A 17,275-nucleotide genomic window follows, 5' to 3' on the forward strand; every position below is an offset into this window, starting at 1 on the left:
TCTTTTGCAATCAGCAAGCACTCTTAACCACTTCGCCATCTCTCTGGCCTCTCTCCCTTATTTTAAAGTGCTTAGTATTCCACACTATAGACACACCCAACTTATTTACCCATTCTTCTGTACATAGATGTTGAGGTGTGCACCACCTTTTCTGTCTTGCAATAGCACTACAATGGACAGCTGTGTAAATGTGTTTCCGTACACAGAATTTCCATAGGATAGATGGTTTGCATTGGAAAGGGGCAATCAGTCGCAGGCTGTGTGCAGCTTTAGTGTTTGTGAGCACTGAAAATTGCTTTCTGAGCATGTATATCAGATCATATTCCAGCCAGCTAGATACACAGGCGTTCTTACTTTTTATATACATTTACACTTAGGAGAAAGACCTATTTTTGCCATAATAAGTAAAACCCATGTGTGTGCTGGTTTGCATTCTGACCATTGGTGAGTTTGAATATGTTTGCATTAGCATTAGAGCATATTCCTCTTTTTGAGGGCTGCCTCTGCACATCGTCTAGCCATTTGAAATACATCACTGCTTCTCCTTTCCATGTAAGTTTCTACAATCTGCATTAGGCCTTTACTTCTATGCATAGAAATAATAATTTTATAACGTTTATTTTTTCTGTTACAGATTCTCATGTTTTTAAAATCATATTTCTAACTAATATTGTAAAGATAACTAACAGTGTGAGGTAGTCTTTGCTATTTTAGGACTAGGACTTTTAGTGCTTTGAAATGTTTACATTATTAATCTCTCTGGAATTTCTTCTGAAACATAGAGTAAGTTACTTATGTGTAAATCATGAGGAGGACTTTTTATTCATATATCTGTCTACTATGGGCATACAGAATGTAGACATCTTCCCATCGCTAAAAGACCAGTCCTTCCAGACTTCATATAAGGGGTCAGCAGATATCACTACCAAGCACACCCAGCCTTTGTTTGCTTGTTTGCTTTTCTTGAAATACATGTTTCTAGAATACAACCAGATCCATCTATTTACACTGTCCATAGCTATGTTTAGAGGGCACCAAGCAGAAGCGTTGAGTACTTAGGATACTGACCTTAGGAAGAACGATGTTTGCTGTTTACCCTTTCACAGAGAAGGTTCATTGGTTCCTGCATGTAGTTTCAGGGTCCATAGTTTCCATATTGAGGAAGGGGAGAAACCGTGTAGGGCAGAGGTTCTCAACCTGTGGGTCACAACATGTCATGACTTTTCTTCAATGATGAACAATGATGTGAGCATGTAAGCTGAATAAACTCTTTCCTTCCCAACTTGTTTTGATGTTTTGTCATAGAAACAGAAACCCTAACTAAGACAGAGACAGAGCTTGAATCCTGACAACCCTAAAAAGGCAGGCTCAGCAGTCCATCACTCAATATGCCACTAAAGAGACAAGTAACAGTGGCCTGGCCTGGCGTTAGAGGCTGTAATTCCAGCACTTAGGAAGCAGAGGCAGGATCATGGGTTCAAGATCATTCTTCACAACATAGAAGCTCTAGGCCACTCTAGGCTATGAGTGGATGAGGGGGGGGGGTGTATTCATCAGAGGAAGGATTCAATGTGCCATATTGGGAAGAGAAACAAATAAAGTCCAGTGTCACCCTCCCCAAATCCCAAAAAGGTTTTGGTTGTAAGTAAAAGGGTTGGAGGTATTTGTAACTAAGTAGTCCTGGTCAGGTGTGGCTCTGCCCCACCATCCTTGTCTCCATTCCATTATCTCCAGCAACGTGGACAGATGAGTTGTCAGAATTTCATGGAGAGGTTTCCTATAAGACAAGTGCCCCTCCTCTTTCGGACTTTTCCTTCCTCAGCATGAGACTAGACTCCAAGGGAAATTCTAATTCCTTGGGGACGATTGTTTCCATAGTCTGATCCCTGGTGGGAAAAGCACTGCGTTTCCCTTTAGAATATCTTCACTATTGCCAAGATGGTTATATCACCTTCCTATTTGTCACCCAGTAACTCAGAACAAGTTCTATTCCTTACTTGTGGTATGTGTCCACTAACGACCACGGATGTGGCACTGCTCAGTGTTGTCCCTGGCTCCTGTCTGACGGAGCTGCCACCTCGATTTACCTCACTGTCCTCAGTACTGGAAAGAGAAAACATGGAGATCTGTGAACTTTCTCCACAGTTCTACCTCCAATCACTCTCATCCATCCCATTGCCTGAAGCAAGTTGCAGGGCCATCATCCAGTCAAACGAAGGGGTGAAATCCCATCATCAGCTGAAGAGCTGGAATATCTGCAAACAGGTGCAGTTTGTCCATTACTTCCCTGAGGGAGATAATCTGGATCCCGCCCAGTGACTGTACCCAGTCAAAGTCTGTGATCTCTTTGTGGTAGCCAGTCCCATCTGGCCAAATGCTGCCTGGTGCCCTGGAACCTAGCGACTATTTCACTCCCTGTCTATACCACTCATGCAGATATTGACATTCAAAGGGACAGTGTGCAACTGATGAAAGCCTTAAGCCAGCTTTCCTGAAGGTGTTCCTTGCTCTGAATGACCCACACCTACACATTTGGAAATCTAGCACAATGGGGATTGAAAAGCTAGGAATGTGGCATTTGACGGAAATCAATACTGTTCAGTCAGCTTTACTGACCCCCCATGCTTACAGTAAGCACACGGGGTTGAGAGTGGAGGAGACAGCATGGCAGAAAGCGGTAGCTGCAGGTTTAAAATATCACTTTGAGATTTTAAACACGAGGAACTACAAACCAACACACTTTGCCCTTAGATATTTAGACATTTGCTGCTGTGCTATTTGTTTGCTACAAAAGGGATCTCTAGTTTTTAAATCTAGTTAATCAAACAGTAAAATAAGTATAATCTTGCAAAATAATTCTGAAGAGAGTCATATTGGTATAACCTCCTGGTTATCATTTCATACAATGTACTTTTTTCAAACAATTCTCCAACATCTACTTAAAAACACAAATTGGTTTTTGTTTTTGTTTTGTTGTTGTTGTTGTTGTTTCACATTCCATTTCTTTGGGTTTTTACCTTTCCGGGTAATATTAGTACGGATCTATTTTATATGATTTTAAAGATTGTTTACTCTTGACTCATCAAAACGCTGTCTTGTTAGTTATTTGATGTGCAAGAAGCTTTTACTGACATTTCAGCAAGGGCTTTAAACCTTAAGGTTTTACTTTTTTTCAAACCAAATTAGTTTGAGCAACCAAAGGTCTGAGTTTGATTTGAAACTCTCAATAAAGTGTTCAGCAGTCTGATTTCTCTTGCTAGGCCGTGTCGAACTCCTGAAAGATAGCATTGTTTCCTTTGGGTTATCATGCCGTTGCCCTTTCTTGGCGGGGAGATGAGCTGGAGTCAGATTTGTCCTTTGGTAACTCTTACTCTGTTTTTACATCAGCCCCACGTTTTGACTTCTCTGCTCTTGGCCCACAAAGCAGTTATTATTATAGGTATGACTTACTGGAAAGCCACCCTCAAATATGAAAAGGCCAGGCCCGGCTTCTGAAAACCCTTTCATCCCTCTGGTCTTGAAAGCATTTTTCTGTCAGACTTCAGTAAGCAAGTTGGATTTGGAGTCCCAGGAAGGTTATGAAGTGGTAGAAGAAAGGAACGAAGCCAGAGTTCAATGTTATTTCCAAAGCCCATCCTGAGGGAAGCGATAATTTATTACTTGTTTTTGGAATTCTAGTCATGGGGGAACCTTCGCTCAAAACTTAAACGACTTACTTTGCAAGAAACCCTGAAATGTGCACCACACTCCAAGTTGAATCATTCCAAGTTACTAATTAATTCTTTCAAATTCAATAAGCAATAGGGTGGCATTTGTCCTTGACTTGTACAGAAGCTGGCTTTTCGGTCTGTGCAAAGGTTGGGCCAGACTGGGTTCAAATTCTTCCTCTAGTTACTAGTTGAAAACTTAGACAAGCTATTTAACATTTTGTCTCTTTTCTTTATTTGCAAATAAGTGGGGGTGGGGGGGAAGCATACCTACCCGCTGAGATTATCTGAAGGGTTGGATCAGATACTAAATAAAGCACACTCATTCACCAATCCAGCCTATGGGGTAGGAGAAAAACTCCCAGTCAGGTAAGAAAATGAGTTATTTCCTTTCATCTCTTCTTTTAACCAGAGTGACCTTTGTCAACTGGGCTATGATGTATTGTAGATCCGAATGTTACCTGAAAGTGTAATTCGTTTCAAATAACGACTCCCTTAAATGGAATACAATTCTGCTGTTCTGAGCTTGAGAGGCGAAACCGACTGATTTGATATTTGTAGAGGGCTGAGAACCAGGAAGTCCCCCACCCCACTCACCCAAGGAACAGTTACTGCTCAGAGAAAGGGCCGCTAGGAAGTTACCCTTCAAAAATAAACCTGAGAGCAGCCTGCATTTCCCTCTGCTGCCTCTGGAAGAGGTGTGCGATCTAAAGTGCGTCCATCATGAATAATGCTTGCCTTTCCTCTCCTAACTACTGCATTCCCAGGCAGAAACATCACCAGCCGCTGCCACGGGTAGCTCAGGGCAGCTCGGTGGGTGATCACGCACGATTAGAACCCCGCGTGAGACCCGGAGCGAAGGCGAGGAGCCAGAATACTTCAGCTCAGTCTGATTTCAAAGGTCGGGCTGAGCCCCCAGCGCTCATCCCAGGGCCTGATTTTCCGCGGCTTTTCCGAATAAGCTATCTTTGTTTACATTTGAGCTTGGCTCACTCCCAGAAAGCATTACTACCTTCTGTCCGGAGAAGCATCTCGCCTTTGCAGACGGTGCTGGGGCAGCAAAGTTCGTTTTCTGGGTAGGGAAGAGCGATTCTCTTGCTCCTCACGCGGATAGTACCCAGTGTTTGGACAGTAGTGGGCAGTTTAGCGTAGGTGGAGGTTTGAAGGGGAAGGGGAGAAGGTTGGTGCGGGGCAAGCCAGAGAAGTGCTGAAGCTGTATGGGGGATTCTTCTAGAAAGTAGGGTGGGAAAAGAGCTAGGGAGGGCGTGTGGAGGGACAGGATCCGTGTCAGAACGTGCGTGTGAGCGGATACAAAACCCAGGGAGGCGTGATCGGAGGCGTGTGTGCAAGCCCGAGCGAGGGGCGCCGGCGGGGTGTGTGCTCCTGGTGAGTGACACGGAGGGGCGGGCGGCCGCCGGGAGGGGGCGGCTGCGCGGGCGGGAGTGTCCCTGCGTGGGGCTGGCGGCGCGGAGTTGAGGCAGTGAAGGAATCCAGCCTGCCCAGCGGCCCAGCGGCCCTACCGCCGCTCTCCCTCAGCTCGCTCTCCGCGCTGCAGGGGCCGCCAGCGCCGCGCCCCGGCCCGGGACAGAGCAGCTGCGCTCGCAACAAGGTAAGCCGGGGTCCCCGGGTCGGGCGGCTCACCAGGGCCTGCGTGGCCAGGGTGGGGGCGATCGACCAGCCGAGCGCCCGAAGGCCGCCTCCCGGGGCACTGGGTGTGGCCCGAGCTTGGCCGACCGGACGCGGAGGTCGCGGTCCTTGCCTTCCCCGGCGGGTGGTGGGGACAGCGGCGGAACCGATCGCGGACTCGGCCTGCCCTGCTCCACGCGGGCGCCCCCCTGCGCTCCAGCTCCGCGCCGCCGAGCTGCCTGCCCGGAACGGGGCCGCAGGTCCCGAGCGCCCCGCACCCCTCGGCACCGGCGGGATCGGGTCCCAGCGTTCGCGTGCGCGCGTCGAGGGCGCGCAGGGCAGGCGGGAGGGGGCGCCCAGGCCGCCGGACCGAGCGATGTCATCGCAGGGTCTGGGCGGAAAAGATCCCCGAGCCCGCGGGCGCCGCGGACTGCAGCCCGGAGCGAGGGTCGTTTCCGAGTCGCGGAGACAACTTGAGTTTTGCGCATCTGGGGAGATAGCAGAGCTTCTGGCGCTCTGCTGGGAGTTCCGCGTTTACTGCGGACACCCGGGTGAAGGATCCAGCCTTCACCTGGACGGGGATGCGACGGAAACCTCCCATCCTTTCCTTCCTCCTTGCGAGTGGAGCCTTCCAGTGCGCAATAGGGTCGGCATTTGTGAACTTGATGGGTTTTCAGCTCACAGCAGTCCTGGTTTTTAGCGGGTGCCAAGGTTGTGGAGACCTGACACACTCATTAAAGATTCTTTGTAGACAGCATTTTGCTTTGAGTGCAGCACAATCTCTATAGTGTGAGACTAGCGAAAAACCCTTGAACTTCAACCACAGAGCCGTCCTTTCCTTCCATAAAACACATGTAATATTTCACTTGCTTATTTAAAATACTAAAGTATCTGACCCCTTTGCAGCCCCGAAGATTTTAAAGGGGAGAGGGACACGGAAATTTTAGAATTTGTGCAGAGATAGAGTAAGGTCGTGCGGTCTTTATACCGTCATTCAATTTTGTTTTAGAGGAGCATTCATTGCTACTCAGACTCTGTTTCCAGAGAGTAAGCAGATGTGCAGAATGGCAGAGAAAAGAAAGGACAGGAAGTCAGAAATAGAAAAAGACTATTCAAGTAGTAAAAAAAAAAAAAAAAAAAAAAAAAAAAAAAAAAAAAAATTTAAAAAAAAAAAAAAAAAAAAAAAAAAAAAAAAAAAAAAAAATTATTTTGAAAGAACTCTTTAAAAAGTTGCCTTCTAGATAAAATATTTTATGAGCCTTATGAAATTGTGTTCCTTAACCAGAAAGCAGTGTTCTGGGAAGATGGGAGACAGTCTTATCAAGGAACTGTAATGCTTTTAAAAATCTGTATCTCTATCTGGTGTTTGTTGGTTTTTTAACCAGGAAAAAAAATCAACTTTGGGAATGATTTTCTATTTGGACAAGGCAAATACTACTTTAGTCTCTAATTAGAGTTTTGAAATAAACTCAAGCTGGGTTAAAAACCTTTTTCTGTAGAGCAACAGAACAGAAAACATGTCAGACTCCGTATGGCTTTAAACACACACACACACACACACACACACACACACACACACGACTAGCTCCAAAGGGGAATTTGCATAAAAATACAATTAACTTGAATGCAGAGAATATTTAAGAGATGAGGGGGGGAAACACTGAACATCTGGGAAAGGGGTGTATTAATTGGCAATTTTTGTTCTTTAATTTCTGAAATATTAAATGGTGCCTAAGAATCAATTTAGGTAGTGTGCTAATTTAGTCAGGCAAAATGGCCAGGACTTCTTTTGTGTCTGTTTTGTTGTGAGGAGCCCCCCACCAAAGTGGTCAATTGCTAGTTTCTCTGCTCACACTAATTTCAAGTGGCCATTGTGGAAAGAGGTGATCAAAGGAACAAACACTTAAGGCACAGCATGGCAGCCAGTGAAGCATTGCCACGTAGGTCACCTCTACATGGAAATGGCAGCTAAGCCTTAGAAATGCCTCATTTTTAGTCTACAATCAGAGGCTAGCACCATTGCTAACAGTGGGTGTTAGCACCATTGCTAACAGTGGGTGTTCCTTCATGGCTGGGTGTTTTTTGGAAGGGCAAAGGTGGTCTCCCCTTGAGGATCTTTACAGAACTAGAGTCAACATCTTAGGAGATAAGTCAGGATACCAAGTATCAGATCCGGTTTTGATAAAATGGAAAAAGTAGAAGTTGCTTATGGCAAATTTTAGGCTGCTGCCACCACGCTCACCATATGACAAGAGAGTACATTTTGTATGTATCTGATAGACACTGCTTAGTCACTGTTGCTTCTCTGGTGACCAGGTACTTTAATTGTTACTTGACTATGATAATCTAATCTATATGTGTATGTAGAACAGTAACTTCTATAAGTAAGACACAGGATATAAGGGCATATGCCATGTGGACAGACTTATAAATGGTTGTGTGCATTGATCTCTGAATGGTTGAATGTAATTCACCTAATCAGGTCCTTCTACTACTACTCCACCATCAAGTGGGATTGCACAATTAAAGTGGAATTTGCATTATACAAAGAGTTAAAGGGAACAGTAAACATTATAGGAAAAAAACAAACCGTTTATTCCCTTTCCTCTTTTGAAGACAACTCTTATGAAGGTGTTATTTCCTTAACACATCAAAATGGCTAATTTAGGGCCATGAAGCTTGTTATATAAATAAGCCATATGTTGAATTCCTACCAAGATTTATCCATTCAGTGAGTTATAATGGTTAGGACCCCCTAAGCACCTTAGCAGAGAGAAATGATCTGTGAAGGTGTACATCCACACTATGTAGCATTTCCATTATGCCTATTTGATAGATTCTACTCTTATTTTCTTATAAAAAAATTCTTAAACATTATCTACCATGCTATCATAACAGATCTTTAGCTGTGGTACTGATAACTCCCCATTCCTGTTTAGCTCTTGCATAACAGACTTTTCATGTTGGTTGTCTAGTCTCAGACCAAAGACTACGGGCGTGATAGCAGCATCTCCTCACAGCTTGTACTAAACTTGTGCCTTCGATGATGGAAGATCCTTCTGTTTCTTAATACTTTATGGTTTCTATGGATCGCATGGTCCAGGAGTCCCTTCTGGTTTTCCAATAAGAAACTGTATCAGATCTTAACCTTTTCCTGTGACAGTTCCTGCCAGTAGACAGCCCTACCTTTCCTTTTCGTCCCTCACTCCTTCTTAGAGCCTGTGCCCTCAGCCTTTGCTGTCTGCTGGCAATTTTTACAGCCCTCCTCATCTTCCTCTCTTTACCATTGAGTTCTCCAACCCATGCTTTCTCACCACAATGACCTCCTGCAAACATGCATCTCTTGAGAATGCTTCTCCAAGATATTCTATGGGGACTCTGTCTGCAGCAAGCTTGAGCTTAATTGAGTCAAAGCTACTGCTATTCTCGATGCAAGAAGCTCCCCAAATGAAGACGGCCTCCCTTAAGACTTTTCAGCTTTGTGTGATGAAAGTGGGATGTATATTAGGTGGGAGCCATACTCTGAGTTTCCATTCTCTCCTCAGGGTAATGATAAGGGATGTGATACTCTCTTGGGATGCCTACTAGCCTTGGGCTACAGCTTCTAGTGAGCCCTGACATCAGGAGGGGAAACAACAGTCTAACCTGTGGCCAGTAGGCCCCATATGGTACAGGATAGCTTTGAATGGGGGCCAACACAACACTGTAACTTACTTGAAATCTTTCTTTGTTAGCATTGCTGCACAATTCTCCAGCATGAACACTGTAGGTGGCAAGATTCTCTTGCAATGTTGAAAGTCCAGGCACCTCTTCTGTGTTGCCAGTGGCTTTAGATGTAAGTACACAACACATTGTGTAAATTAAACATTTGTTTATAAACTAGTCCCTGTGTCAGATGTTTTTGTCCTGCAATAAGCCAATATAAGTGTCCTGGGTATGTTTAAAGTAAACTAGACTGAGCACTGATGTCTAGCAAGTTAGGGGATATTTTTCTAATGCGCTCTAAGTTTACAAGGGACACATGCAGTTCAAATACCTTGTCTTTCTGCCCTTGGTTGGCATAAAGCCCAACCTCCCAGTCTGTTTTTCATGTATTTTGTACTCTTGCCCCAATTTTATTATTTCCTATGTCTTTAAAACATGAGCCTCTGTTCCTTTGTTTGTCTCCTTCTTCCCTTTGCTCTTCTGCCCTCTGCCCTCTGCCCTTCTGCCCTCTGCCCTTCTACCCTCTGTCCTCTGCCCTTCTACCCTCTGCCCTCTGCCCTTCTGCCCTCTGCCCTTCTGCCCTCTGCCCTTCTGCCCTCTGCCCTTCTGCCCTCTGCCCTTCTGCCCTCTTCCCTTCTGCCTTCTGCCCTTCTGCCCTCTGCCCTTCTACCCTCTGCCCTTCTACCCTCTGCCCTTCTGCCCTCTGCCCTCTACCCTCTACCCTTCTGCCTTCTTCCCTTCTTCCCTCTGCCCTGCTCATTTTCCTTTTTTTCCCCTTTGTTGGTGCCTGTTTCCCTCTGACCCAACCATTCTTCAAAGTCAAATCCTGGTCATGTTGCCTTCATTGGTTTCTTCTTCTGCCCTTCTGTCTGCATCCTTCCTAAGTTTAGGCCCTTGCTTAGCTTTCTCCTACACTGCTGCTTCTTGCTTTCACAGGTAGACTGCAAGCCTCTTGAGGGCACCAATATACCATGTACCTGAAACAGCTATCAGCCATTGGTGTTTATCAAGTGCACCTGTAGATGTAATAATCTAGAAGAGTTTGTCCTTAAATCTGGGACTTTAGTACCATCTCTGCCTTGCTCACGGGTGCATGTCAAGGGCCTCACTACAGCCTACTTGTAGTCAGGACCTCAGTGAATGTTCATTAACATAGAACTCAACGTTGACATTGGATGAAGGGGACAGGCATTTGAAGGTGGCATCTGCCAAGGACTTTTCCTCTGCTTTCTTGGGTGGTTCTGATCAGTCCCTCCATTTATCATCTGAGAGGGGCATTTCCAGGGGTGAGAAGATGATGAAGTCTGGCAGTTGTGACTTGGAATTGAGGAGGCTGCAGTTATTTTAAGGTGGGATGATGGGTCCCAGGAGTGAGCAGAAATGAAAAGTATCAGGCTCAATGCCAGTATTTTATATGTAAAATAATCAGGCTAAAGCCATCAGTTACATAAAGATCCTGTTAATTGACCTTAAAACTCCAGAATATGTAAGGCAGGGCTGCCCAGCCTTTTCATTTAAAAGCCTCCCTTTAAACTGGAGAAAAATCATCTGAAGTCCAGCTGAGAGTGAAAGGCGAGGCAAAGAAGAGCTTGCCACATCCATTAAAGCACTGGTTCTCAATCATCCTAGTGCTGTGACCCTTTAATACAGTTCTCGATGTTGTGGTGATTCTCCAAACCATAAAATTATTTTTGTTGCTACTTCATAACTGCAATTCTGCTACTGTTAGGAATCATAATGTAATTATCTGTGTTTTCCAATGGTCTTAGGCAACTCTTGTGAATGGGTCATTTGGCCTTCCCTAAGGGAGGTCTAGACCCACCAGTTGAGAATCATTGCATTAGCGTGTATTCAAGGCAAAGTACAAGTCTTCAAGCTTATTTTTAACACTTATTTTGTAGAAGGTGTCCTTTCTATGAAGGGTTTGCTCCAGCAGGTCACATAACACACATCATAGAGATAGAAGCCTAAGGGAGTTCGGAGGGGAAGGTTATGGAGTGACGGCTGTTTGGGCTGATATTTAAAAGAATTCGATACGATTCCAGTGGCTACTATTGGGAATGTAATGGGGAGTGAAAGTGTCTGTGTGAAATGGAAACTTGATTTTCTGTATTTTAAAAATGTCTTCTGACACCAGCCCCCTGTTTCATTACTGCTGATCCAATGATGAAACCTACCTAGAGTTCTGGGTGCTGGTGGTGTGAAGTGTTCAATAACAGAAGCTAAAGCACATATAGATGCCTCCTATAATCACGTGTGACGCCGAGTTCAGAACTGATCATGAAATAAAGCACAGAATCAATCCTATACACTGTGCGACCCAGTGTGTCTCTGGCTTGTGCCCAGCCCCTCAGAATGCTCAGAGGAGCCTCCTGCAAGATGAATGTCACAAAAGCTGACACTTGCCCAGTAGGGAGTAAGAAATGATGTTGCTCAGATTGTGGTTCCAGTCAGCCAAGGTGGGACACTACCCAGAGCCTCCATTGGAGTCCTGGAAATGCATAAGCGTGCTGTTAATACAGAGCCCTGGACTGATTCTGTACAGCCACCCTCATGAACTCTAAAAGTAGGAGCAGTGGGTACCAACCTCAGACTTGAGGTTTCATGGAAAACTGTACATTATGAATTGTTCCATTTTATGAGGTGGGAAACGCCTGTCACTCATCATGTATGCAAGCAGACTTTATAAGGCAGTGTCTTACTTAGTTACACATACTATGTCCATTTCTCCTCAAATGGTGCTAGGAGTTCATTTTAGTCCCATTTTACCAAAGAGCAAAAATAGAAGTCTAGAAAAGTTGATAGCAATTTATAAAGGATGCATTAAATTCAGGCAGTTTGAGTGCTGGAACCAAATATGTTCTCTGCTGAAGAAAGGATACAAAAATATACATCGCCATTTAAAAGGTCGATTGTTTAATTCTCTGCAATGAACTAGGTACTGTACTGTGGCAAAGTACTAGCTCATTGTTAGTGGCACCTGGTTCGGATCCAGAACCAACTGAATATAGTTTTATCACTTACAAATCCACTCCCTTCAACATGACAATGAGCTTGCAAGCTGGAGTTTATACACCCTTTTGAGAAAGGATCACTAGAGCTCAAGAAAGTCAGAGAACTTGACTGACTGAAAAGTTGCTAAGCATGGGATGCTCCGCTTGCTGTCTGACCCCAGGGCTCCTGCTTTTCTGCACAGCACCCTAGGAGTGGTGCACAGTGTCACTGAAAACATCTATCAGTTGTATAGACACTGACCACAGAAACGCTGCTAGCTAGCGAACTCCCTGTGATGATGATTCTGCAGAGGAGCGACAGGTCCTCGACTGTCGGGTGAATGCCACAGGTGTGTGAAAGACCCACAGCCTCACTGTTCCAGAAACAGCAACAGCAACAGCAGCAACAACACACTAGTGAATTCTTTCTGTCTTCAATCTGATTTATGAATGATATGCAGAAAAGGGAAGAAGAAAGCTATCTTTATGGGTAATTTTGCTAAAGCCCCTCCCCTCTTCTCCAGCCTCAGCATCCTTTGGAGTTCTGCCTCTGCTTAGTCTCTGCATTTATCCTGAGGCAGCTCGTGTGTTTTCCTTCTGCCTGCCACCTGTGTACCAGTGATTCTTAAATCTGTGTGTCCAGCTCAGGGCCTTTCCTAATGTTGTCTCAGGTACTATCCACTAAGCGAGTCCACAATTAGATCTGACTGCAAGCCAGCGTAGGCCTCTGTGTCCTCTGTCTCGCTTTGTGAAGCCACTTCAGCAAGTAGGAGTCGCCCTAGAAGCCTCTCATCCTCATCTGCGTTTTCTTGACCACTGAGCCCTGATAGAAGCTAGGTGACCATCTTTTCAAACTCCCCAGAGTCGGCCCTCTCCTTTCTCCACAGTGACTCCTGCGTCGGGTCAGGCCATCAGTCTTTCTCTTGAGGTTTATTCTAGTCTCTCTGCCTTCTGTCTGGCTTACTTCCAATCTGCTCCTCACAGCACTGCTTTTCTAAAAGGCCAATCTAATCATGCCTCTTCACTTAGAACCCTTCAGCATGGTGACTGTAACTGAGGAGAAAGTGTAAGCTAGCTAGCAGGGCACAAAAGCTCCCTTATGATACAGGCCCTTCCTTTCAAGTGCGTATCCATCACTTCTAACGATCCTGGGCCTGCCCGTCTGCCTCCATCCACACCATCCGCAGCATCCTTACTAAAGGAAACGTTGCTATAAGAAAGAAAAGATGGGAGGGATGAGGACAGAGGAGAGAATACAAAACTGTGGCTTCAGAACCATAATCCCCCTACTGCCTGTGCCTAGTGAGCACTTGAAACATAATTGATTCAAAGTCTGCTGTGCTGGGAACGTAAAAGACTTTACAGGAGAAAGGTGGTTCTTAAAATATCTCATTATTATAAGCATGAGTGCATGCATCTGCACCCATGTAAATGTGGAATCTAGAAGTTGACTTTTATTCCACCTTATTTTTTGAGACAGGGTCTCTCATTAAACACACAGCTTGCTGACTGAACTGTGTCCGGCAGCTGATCCTTCTGGCTCTGCCTCCCTGGCTCTGGGATTACATTTCTATGTACATTTCCATACCTGGCTTTCTCACATGAGCATGGAAGAACGACTTCAGTCTCTCAGGCTTGTGCAACAAGCACTTAAGTGAATTAGCCCCCTCGCTAGTATAATTTTGATTAGATATTGAGATATAATATTCTGTATATAATCAGTTAAATAAAATAGATCATTTGAACTAAGTTCTCATTGTTTTAGCCTAGCTACTAGAAGATTTAAGGTTGCCTTGTGGGTTGCATTGTGATTTTACTAGACAACGTCACTGCAGAATATCTCTGCCTTCCTAGCAAATGTGACTGGAACAAGCTCAACCCATGAGCCTTTGGAATGATTAAGTCAGCTCCATAGTACAGGGAAGCAATGGTTGTTCAGTTTCTCAAATCCACCGGTATAAAGTGCATTAGATAAGATTGAGAATCAGAGAGAGAGATTCTGAACACCGTAGCCCAGAGTCTCAGGCACCGCGGGCACAGCGTGGAAAGCACAGATGCATCTCTCTCCTAGGCCTCCCCAGTTACTTTGGGAGAGGAGCAGGAGTCCTGTGGCATGAGAAAGGGAGCTTGAGGTAGACAAGAAGAGAAAGAGAAAGCACTTTCCTGGCAGCCCCCTACTTGTGAGGAATCAGGAGAGAGGCTGAGGGCCAGATCTGTGAGATCTCAGTCCTCCCTGGTGGGTTAAAACTCAGTCTTCCACTCTTTAGCTCCTAAGATCCTGAGCCAGTTCATGAATCAAGAGGTTTAAGAGTCAATAGTGTGCATATCATGCAGTCACTGTGCACCAAACAAAACTGTGCCAGGAGCTGGTAAGTGCTCTACAGAACCCGTGCCAGATACTGAAGGAAACCTTGGGTGCATCAGCTAACCCCAATGGCTTTGGGAGAAGGGTTTGAGAGCTATCCAGAAGACCCAGCAGACAATGTGCTGTGTCTTAGGAGATGTGCAGAGCTTCGTGTATTTGGAGTGGGAAATTGATGCCACTCCTTGTCAGGTTGGCACTATGTGCCAGAGGAAAGAACTCTCCAAGAGAACATGGTGGAAGAAAGCAAGCTTTTGAGAGAAGCTTTTCAGAAAGCCAGATTCCTGGGAAAGCCATGGACAGGCCATGAGGAGGATTTGCATGTTGTTCTATGGAGCCCTGCAGTTCTGAAAAGAATCTCCTGGCCTGGATTTCTCTGTGAACAGCTGTTTTGATTTGCTCTACCTGGTGAGCATTTGGATAAGATGCTGTCAAGAGAAAATGTTCCTATGCTAAAAATAAAACCTTGAAAGTCACATATCTACTTCCATGGGCCCAGTAGAGTAGTGAGCATGCTGCTGTGGCCCTTTGTTCCATGTTTCCAGCCTCGGGGACTTCTACAGAGGGACTGCCACTCCCTAGCATCAGTACCTTGGTGACTCACCATGCAGTGGATGGTGCATTTTGCTCAGGAAATCATAGCTCAGCCTCGTTCTTGATCGGTCAAGTTTTCCATCTGTGTGCCAACCTCTACCTCCTCTCAACTGTACAGCCATCCTAACTGAAGGGTGTAGCTCTTCCCACCTTGAGACAGCAGCCCTGTCTGTGAGCTGCAGACCCTAGAGCTGAGGCAGTTACTTTCCTGTTGATCATTTTGATATTGCCATCCACCAGCAGTGGTCAAAGCATTTAGTAGATTATCTGCAGAATGGAATCTCTTCCTTGCATGCTGGGTGCCTTCGTTCATTTTTTCTTTTTCTGGTTGTGGTTATAACAGAAATACCTAAGGAGGCACACGGAAGGCTTACTTATTCAGCTCACAGCTCAGGAGACTGAAAGTTCAAACAACACAGAGGTCCAAGAAAGGATCGCTGAAGTGTGTGTGGGTATGAGGAAGGGAATATGTCTTAAAACAGGAAGCCAGGAGGCAAAAAGCTCTATAATCCCTTCCAAGGCTATATTCCCAGTGACCTAAGGACCCCAGGAAGCCTTAATTCTCAACATGGCCACACTCTAGGCCAGGATCCCAGCACATGAACCTTGGGGAGATAAACTGTGTTAACACTATGTGCCATTGACTCTTCCCTAGTTCCAGATGCCTGACAAGAGACGACTTTGTACGTGACCCCCTCTGCTGGTTTCTAGGTCCCATTTGTACTGTGTGTGCAATGGGAAGGCAACCATAGCATGCATTTTCACAAATGATCCATCTGAGTGTGAGCCTCCAGATGGGAGACAGGGTAGGGAAGGAAAGTGGCTGCCTTCATTGTGTGCTTTCAGAATCCACACTCCCAAAAGGGCACCTCAGATATCAATAGTCTCCTTTTGTTAACCTATGGAAAATCTACATTGCAAAGCTCTATCCTTTTTCCTAAAGCCAATGTGTTTTAAAGGCAAAAGAATTCCCAGTTGGACATTTGGAATTCTTGGTTTGATGCCTGGCTGTATGGGCCAGATCAAGGCATTTAGCCTTCCTGAACTTTGATTGCATCATGCACTAAACAAAATTAGCAATATCTACCTTTATGTTATAATTTCATTATGGCTAAGTAAGACAATAGAAAGTCCCAGGGCCTCAAACCTGCATGCTATGAAAGTGGTGACTAAAGCTTGCTACATATGCTTCTTGAATTGAACAGTTTTATAGCCCTTCCCAGAGGCTGATAAAAAGAGAATAAGAACACAGACCAAGGAGCCCAAGTTCTGCCCTATTCGCGTTGGTCAAGAAAGGACCAGAAGGAAGCTGCCATCACATCTTAGTTAAGTCCAATTCTGGATAATAGTTTACATTTGTGAAAATTCTCATCTGGAATTGTGGGTGCAGTGCGAAGCCATGGGGGGGGGGTCTGTTTACATCCTCTGCCAGGATAACCTGACAGTAAGCAAAGCAGGCTTTTGAATCCTGGCATAGTCAGGTGCACTGTCGTCAAAATAAATTGGAGGTTTTTCTTTGCTGATAAATTACAAACAAAGGAAGTCACTAAAATACCCTGAAAAGGTAGCTTCATGCAAAAATTAGAGACCAGGGAGAGTTCTTTATACTCATTTGGTTGGAACCATTCTTTGCTTACCTGTGGGTGTTGGGGAAGTTCTTTTGTTGGGAGCTTTGTTGCTTACAGGCAGAGAAAAGCTTTAGAACATCAAAGAAGAGCGATTCTGATTACAGGCAGTGCTGCTCCAGTGCAGGCTGACTTCTGCACAGTGCACTGATTGCTAGTACCTAACCAAGGGACCCTTCTGACTGACAATCTAGAGTGAGGGTCCAGATGACATGTGTGAAAGACAGCTATGCGTATGGGCAGCTCTATTCATTAAAAGGGAAACTGGGAAGTGTTACAACAGACCACTGTCTTGCTCCGGGTCTTTGTCCTTCTCTGTCTTCAATGAGATCTGTGGACTGGATTCAGTGCATGAGTCTGGCCTTCAAACGCCTGATGCATTTGATTGTCTCACTGTAACACTAGAACCTTATATAGATAGGGCCTTACTGTGTATGTATGCCAGGCTTGAAACTTGCTGTGTAGACCAGGGTGGCCTTGAACTCACAGAGCCTGCCTCTACCTCCCTGAAGAGATTAAAGTCATGCAGTATCATGCCTGACTAGAGTTTTTTTTTTTTTTAATAGTATTTAATGTTGGCCTGGGGCATTGAATAAATCAACTCATTTATCATTCTACAGTCCATGAGCAAGAACTGTTTCAGCTGAGGTGGGTGATACCAGC

At 45.0% G+C, this 17,275-nt stretch overlaps 1 protein-coding gene across 7 annotated transcripts in view; it reads left to right on the forward strand.

Annotated features, from left to right (window-relative positions):
* The first annotated feature begins 4,541 nt into the window (after nucleotides 1-4,541).
* Nucleotides 4,542-17,275, forward strand: part of Spats2l (spermatogenesis associated serine rich 2 like) — a 179,756-nt gene continuing 167,022 nt past the window's right edge. For 2 of the 7 annotated variants that reach the window (XM_029481286.1, XM_029481254.1), the window contains exon 1: nucleotides 4,542-4,783. The gene's annotated coding sequence lies outside the window, so the exon portion shown is untranslated. Of the gene's footprint in view, nucleotides 4,784-5,018; nucleotides 5,094-5,152; nucleotides 5,317-17,275 lie in introns of those variants that run through there. The other 5 variants (XM_029481233.1, XM_029481229.1, XM_029481224.1 and 2 more) reach the window with 4 other exon arrangements.

This window comes from Mus caroli, chromosome 1 (assembly GCF_900094665.2).
Source record: "Mus caroli chromosome 1, CAROLI_EIJ_v1.1, whole genome shotgun sequence".
NCBI classification, from domain to species: domain Eukaryota; kingdom Metazoa; phylum Chordata; class Mammalia; order Rodentia; family Muridae; genus Mus; species Mus caroli.